Source organism: Mustela nigripes, chromosome 11 (genome assembly GCF_022355385.1).
Source record: "Mustela nigripes isolate SB6536 chromosome 11, MUSNIG.SB6536, whole genome shotgun sequence".
Lineage (NCBI taxonomy): Eukaryota > Metazoa > Chordata > Mammalia > Carnivora > Mustelidae > Mustela > Mustela nigripes.
The window spans coordinates 14,871,400-14,878,513 of record NC_081567.1 but is presented as its reverse complement, the minus strand read 5'-3'; the positions used below and the strand labels follow the sequence as shown (position 1 = coordinate 14,878,513).

The following is a 7,114-nucleotide window of genomic DNA, read 5'->3' as shown; positions in this document are numbered from 1 at the left end:
TCCGTCCATCCATCCGTCCGTCCACCCATCCAACCGTCCATCCATCCATCCATCCGTCCGTCCACCCATCCAACCGTCCATCCACCCGTCCGTCCGTCCATCCATCCGTCCGTCCACCCATCCAACCGTCCATCCATCTGTCCACCCACCCATCCACACATCCATCCGTCCATACATCCGTCCGTCCACCCATCCGTCCGTCCACCCATCCAACCATCCATCCATCCGTCCACCCACCCATCCACACATCCATCCGTCCATCCACCACCCATCCAACCCATCCAACCGTCCATCCGTCTGTCCATCCAAGGCCCGGAGGCCAGAATGCAAACGGCCTGCTTGGAGAGCAGGAGCGGGTTACAGCGGCGGCAACACACCGACCGGAGAGGGCTGGGCGGGACTGCTGGACGGAGGTGGGGGCAAGATTAGGAAGGGCTTTGAGTGTCGAGGGACAGGGTCCAGGCTCGGTCCTGTAGACCACAGGGACCAACAGACCGGGCTTACTCGCAGTTCCTGGAATGCATCAGGCTGTTTCGAGTCTCCTTAAACGCTCTTCCCGCACTGGGAATGCCCTTCCTTCGCGGTCTGTCTCGCTGCTCCCACCGCCGATCAGTGTTCCAGCTAAGCATCATCAGTGTCGGGAGACTACAGGTGTCCGTCCCTGGGCTCCCACCGGATCTACAGGAGCATCCAGTAGTCTTTCCCTGAATTGAGAGTGCTGTAGTTTTCTTTTGTTTCGTTTTTTATTTGCATGAGAGAGAATGTGCAGGGAGAGAGGCCTAGGGAGAGGGAGCAGAGTCCCCGCGGAGCAGGGAGCCTGACCACAATGCTGGGATGATGACCCGAGTGGAAGGCAGATGCTTAACCACTGAGCCCCCCGGGCGCCCCAAGAGCCGCGTAGTTGTAGCTCCCAGGTCCTCTCCCCTACCCAGGCCTCTTCCACATTATCTTCAGGACTCCCAGCCCTTTCTTGTCTTCTCCCACGGAAGCCCCAGGACTGGGCTGCATCAGGCCACAGGCAGACAGAGTTCGGGAAGCCCATGAACCCAGCTGTGAGTCATGTGCTCCTCTAACCTGAGAGAACATTGTGGCAAGGGGTCTGAAGCCCGACATCCCTTCCGGGGGAGGCCAAGAAGGGAGAACCAGCGCTGCTCTGCAAACAAGAGTTCACAGCCCTGAACATACAGCAACCTTCAGGCTCCAACCCTCGGGAGGGTTACTTGAGGCTGGAAAAAGTCCGGAAAGATGTTTGAGAGCAGAGCTCTAACCACGATGCAGAACACAGGCAGGGCTCTAGATAACAACACCTAACGCAGTGGCTCATCAGGTACCTCCTGCGCTAACGCCTTTACACAATTGATCTTTCAACTACACAACAGTCTTCTCTACAGATGGAGAGATTGAGGCCACAAAGAGTTAGAGGTTATGGACATGCCCGTGGGCAGCCAGTTCCAAGGAGACAATCAGGCTGACCGCAGTGTGCCACATGATAGAAGAGAGACGGTCACCTCAGATTGGCTTGCAGCAAACAGCAAGCCTCTTCTGTGCGGAGGCCCCTGCACGGCTGGGGAAAGGAACTCAGGAGCACGAGGAAGACAAGGAGGCAGAATGAAGGCTTGTGAAAAAACAAAACAAAACAAAGCAAAAACAGACAAATCAACAGAACCTGCAGTTAAGGCCCTGACAGTAGACACTAAAGTGGGCATGACCTTAATCTTAAGGAAATGTCCTTGGCATTAAAGACTCATGGAAGCACAGTAACCAAGTTCTCTCTGGAAAAGCTGACGTCTCTGAGCAAAACCTCAGGGAGGCTGAGAGAGCTTTGGAGAAGGGTGCCTGCCAGTGGCCAGTCTGTTACCAGCACAGGCAAGATGGAAAGGAAGGACAGGTCCTCTGTAACCATCAGAGGCCACCCTCTGCTACCTGTAGTCTAAACAGAGGTCAGACAAGGGATCTGAAGACATGTGCAAGTCTTTCTATGCACATATGCTTTCATTTCCCTTGCTTAAATACCTATGAATTGAATGGCCAGACCACATGGTAGATGTATATTTAATTTTTCAGGAAATTACCAAATAATTTTGCAAATTGTTATACAAATTTGCTTTTCCCACCAGCAGTATAGGAGAGTCTCAGTTCTGCACATCCTTGTCAACACTTAAAATGGTCAGTCTTAACTCTAGTCACTCCTATAGGTGCAGAGTGTTTTTCATTTATTGGTTTAATTTGCATTTCCCTAATGACTAATGCTGAGCATTTTGAGCAATATGATTATTTGCCATCTTCTTTATCTTCTTTGGGGAGGGGTCCATTCGAATTTTTGTCCTTTTTAAATAAGATTCTTTGCTTATAATTGTATCTTGAGGGTTCTTTATATGTTCTGGATACAAGTCATTCACCCAGATATACACTTAGCAAAGATTTTCGTCCAGTCTGTGGTTTGTCTTTTCTTTGTCTGAATAGCATTTTTCTTAGAGGAAAAGGGTTTTTTGTTTTTTTTTTTTAAAAAGAGAGATTTTATTTACTTATTTGAGAGTAGAGTGAGAGAGAGATATGAGAGGGGAGAAGGTCAGAGGGAGAAGCAGATTCCCCACGGAGCAGGGACCCCAATGCGGGACTCAGTCCTTGGACTCCAGGATCATGACCTGAGCCAAAGGCAGTTGCTTAACCAACTGAGCCACCCAGGTGCCCCTTAGAGGAAAAGTTTTTAATTTTGATGATACAAGCCCCTTATCAGGTACATGATGTATGATCTGCAAATATTTTTTTCCTATCCTGTGGATTGTCTTTTCACTTTCTTGTTTGTATTGTTTGTAGCACAAATGTTTTTAATCTCGGTGAAGTACAGTTTATCCATTTTTTTTTTAAAGATTTTATTTATTTATTTGACAGACAGAGATCACAAGTAGGCAGAGAGGCAGGCAGAGAGAGAGAGAGAGAGAGGAGGAAGCAGGCTTCCTGCGGAGCAGAGAGCCCGATGTGGGGCTCGATCCCAGGACCCTGAGATCATGACCCAAGCCGAAGGCAGCAGCCCAAACCACTGAGCCACCCAGGCGCCCCCAGTTTATCCATTTTTTTGTTGTTGCTTGTTTTGGTCATTCTGCCATTCTGGGTCCCTTGTATCCTCACATGAATTTACAACTAACGTGTCAATTTCTGCAAAAAAGACAGTTGGAATTTTGACAAGGATGTATTGAGATCAGTTTGGAGAGTACTGACATTTTAACAATATTAAGTCTTCCAGTCACGAACATGGAATGTTTCTAATTTAATAAGATCTTACTTAATTTCCTTCAATAATATGTTATCATTTTCAGGACACAAGTTTCAGATTACTTTTGATAAATTTATTCCTGAGTATTTTATTCTTTTTGATGCTATTATAAATGGAATTGTTTTTCTAGATTTCGTTTTCTAACTGTTCACTGTTAATGTATAGAAATGAGATTGATTTCTATATATTGACCTTTTGTCTTGCAATCTAGTTGAATCTATTTACTCAGCAGTTTTTTTAGCAGGCTCTTTGTGATTTTCTACATACATGTCATCTGCTAATATAATATTGCTTCTTCCTTTCCCATCTCAGTGCCTTTTTTCCCCCTTGCCTAATTGCTCTGGCCAGTACTCCCAGTACAATTTTGCACAGCAGTGGTGAGAGTGGACATCTTTGTGTTGTTCCTTATCTTAGGGAGAAAACATCCATTCTTTTACCATTAAGTATGGTGTTAGATGTAGGTATATTATTTTCCTGGACTGCCCAATAGAAACTACCACAAGGTGTGGTGGCTTAAAACATGGAGGTTTATTCTCTCACAGTTCTGAAGGCTGTTTGGCTAATTTTGGGATTATTGATATACCTGGAAAGCTTTGTATTCACTCTTTATAAAAATTTTTATGTGTTTTATTTAATTTTATTTATTTATTTGACACACACAGAGAGAGAACACAGCGGGGTGGGGGGCAGCAGGCAGGAGAGGGAGAAGGCGGCTTCCGCTGAACACAATTCAATCCACTACAGTCAGATTGTCATAGATGCCCTTTATCTGATCGAGAAAGTTCCCTTCTATCCTTACTTTGTTATTTTTGTTTAAACCATCAATATGTTTATAGAAATTTAAATAGTAGGGAAAAAACCTTTCCTATTTGCCTACGTAGTTAGCATTTCCTGTGCTTCTTATTCCTTTGTGCGGATCCAGATTTCCCTCCGCTGTTATCTGCCTTTCATCTGAGGCATTCCCTTATTTTTCTAGAGCACCAATGATGGATCTTCTCAGCTTTCGTAGACCTGAAAGCGTCTTCCTGTCATCTGGTTGTTGTCTTGAGGGACATTTCTTCCACATACTGAATTCTAAGTTGACTCTTTTCCCCCTTAGTTCCCCCACATCGTCTCATTTGCATTGTTTCCAACGACACATCTTTCAGGATTGTCTTTGTACCTCTATACATAACACGTCTTTTTTTTTTCCCCGCTAGCTGCTTTTAAGATTTTTTTCTGATTTTGAGAAATGGATGCAGTTTTCTTCATTTTCCTTGTTAAGTATCTTAGGTCTGTGGATTTATAATTTTTAATATTAAACTATCTTTCTATTTTCTTCTTGCTCCCCTTTTTAGAGACCCCAGTTATTTTTTCATGGGCTTGAAGGGTCCCACGGCTCCTTGATGTGCTTTTATTCTTGTTGATTCTTTTTCTTTCTGTGTTTCATTTTGGACGATGCCTATTTTTATGACTTTAATTCACCAATCTTTTTCTCTATAATGTCTAATCTGCTATCCATCCAATCCAGTGTCTCGAATCTTGTCGTTTTCTTGCCTTTTCTTTTTTAACATACAGCTGTTAGTGCCTCTCTAAAATATCGCAAAGAGAGTCTGAAAAATCATCTGGTATCTTGCTGTTTCTGTAGGTGAACAGTTTAGATCCTACTCATTAGCCTGCTGGACTTTTCCTTTTTCAGCAACGGATGCCCTCCAAAAATTTTCCAATATCCTTATTTTTAACTCTTGTGGCTTCCTGAATCAAAGCAGCTGAATTTGGTACAAGTTCAATGTCATTTCCTTCAAGAATTAACTCATCTCTCTGGGCCTGTGATACTGAACAGGCAACCCTTGGCCTCAGCTGAACCCAGCAGATGTATTTGTTTGCCCAAGAAATTTCAGATTTCAGCAAGAGAACCGTTCGTCTGAGTCACAACATTGATGGGAAGTGAACGCACAGAGTCTTCATCTTCTACTGGAAGCCCAGCGTCACACTCTCGCCCACGTTCTGTCCATGACTACAGATAGTGTGGATGGTAGTCCACTCCTTTAAACGGCTCCACCACCTGGGAACGTGGAGCCTCTTCCTCTGCCTTTCAAGGAAACGGAGTTCTACACCGATGTGGCTGGGGTCCTCCTCAGGTTTCTCCTGGGGGTCGTCACAGTAACGGTGTAACCCTCCACAGCGATGTCAGCATTTTCTGGAATGCCGACAGTCTGATTGCAGAGAATGATCTTTATTCCCATGGTAGGTGGGGCAAAAAAAAAAAGAAAAAAAAGCTCAAATCTTTTAGTTTTCAACTCTAGAACTTTGGGCCTTTTTTATATTTTTCGTCTCTCCTTAACTTTTTTTTTTTTGGCATGGGGTGATAATTTTATTATCAGTTTCATAATATTTTAAATTATTTTGACATCATACAGAAATGCTATTGTATATTAACTTTTTGTTGTGGTAGAAAACATGTATCATAGGGATGCCTGGGTGGCTCAGTTGTTAAGCGTCTGCCTTCAGCTCAGGTCTTGATCTCAGGGTACTGGGTTCGAGTCCAGCATCAGGCTCCCTGCTTGTTGGGAAACCTGCTTCTGCCTCCCCATTCTCCCTGCTTGTGTTCCTTCTTTCACTGTCCCTCTCTCTGTCAAAGAAATAAATAAATCTTAAAAAAAAAAGAAAACATGTATCATAAAATTTATCTTCTTGCCATTTTTATGTTTTTTATTTTTTTAAAGATTTTAATCTATCTGTTTGACAGAGAGATCACAAGCAGACAGAGAGGCGGGCGGGGGAAGTGGGAGGGAAGCTGGCTCTCCACCGAGCAGAGAGCCCCATGCGGGGCTTGATCCCAGAACCCAGAGACCATGACGCGAGCCAAAGGCAGAGGCCCACTGAGCCACCCAGGTGCCCCTTCTTGCCATTTCTAAGTGTACAGTTCAGTAGGGTTAAGTATATTAACACTGTTGTGAGACAGGTCTCCACAACTTTTTCATCTTGCAGAAGTGAAATTATATCCACTGAACAACAACTCCCCTTTGCCCAGTGCCCCTAACCCCAATAACTACCATTTTACTTTCTCTATATATGAATTTGACCGCTTTCTGTATCTCATATAAGTGGAATCATACATTATTTTAACTTTTTAAAAAAGATTTTATTTATTTGACAGAGAGAGACACAACGAGAGAGGGAATGCAAGCAGGGGGGAGGAGAGAGGGAGAAGCAGGCTTCCCACCCAGCAGGGAGCCCGATGTGGGGCTTGAACCCAGGACCCTGGGATCAAGACCTGAGCCGAAGGCAGACACTTAACGACTGAGACATCCAGGCCCCCATTATTTTAACTTTTGTGACTGGCTTATTTCACTTAGCATGATGTCCTCAAAGTTCACGTCATATCATGTGGCAGGATTTCCTTCCCTTTTAAGGCTGCATATTATTCCACTATGATAGTTAATTTTCTGTGTCACCTTGACAGAGCTAAGAGATGGCCAGATAGCTGATGAAACATTTTTTTGGAGTGTGTCTGTGAGGGTGATTTCAGAAAAGATTTGTATTTGAATTGGTGAACTAAGTAAAACTGATGACCATTTCCAGTGCGAGTGGACACCACGGAGTCTGTCAAATGCCCAAATAGAACAAAAAGATGGACAAGAGTGAATTTGCTCTACCTCTGCCTGAGCTGAGACACCCATCTTCTCTTGGCATCCCCGGTTCTCAGGCTCTCAGGTTCAGACTGGGACTTACACCATCAGCCCCCTGGTTCCCAGGTCTTGGACCCAATTATATCACTGACTTTCCTGTCTCCAGTTTGCATATCTTCATGACCCAATTACTATAATAAATATTTTTTTAAAGTTTTATTTTTAAGTT

General features: G+C 44.2%; 1 pseudogene; it reads right to left on the bottom strand.

Moving 5' to 3' along the window:
• Positions 1-4,917: 4,917 nt before the first annotated feature.
• Positions 4,918-5,499, bottom strand: LOC132027289 (large ribosomal subunit protein uL6-like; annotated as a pseudogene).
• Between the last annotated feature and the right edge of the window lie 1,615 nt (positions 5,500-7,114).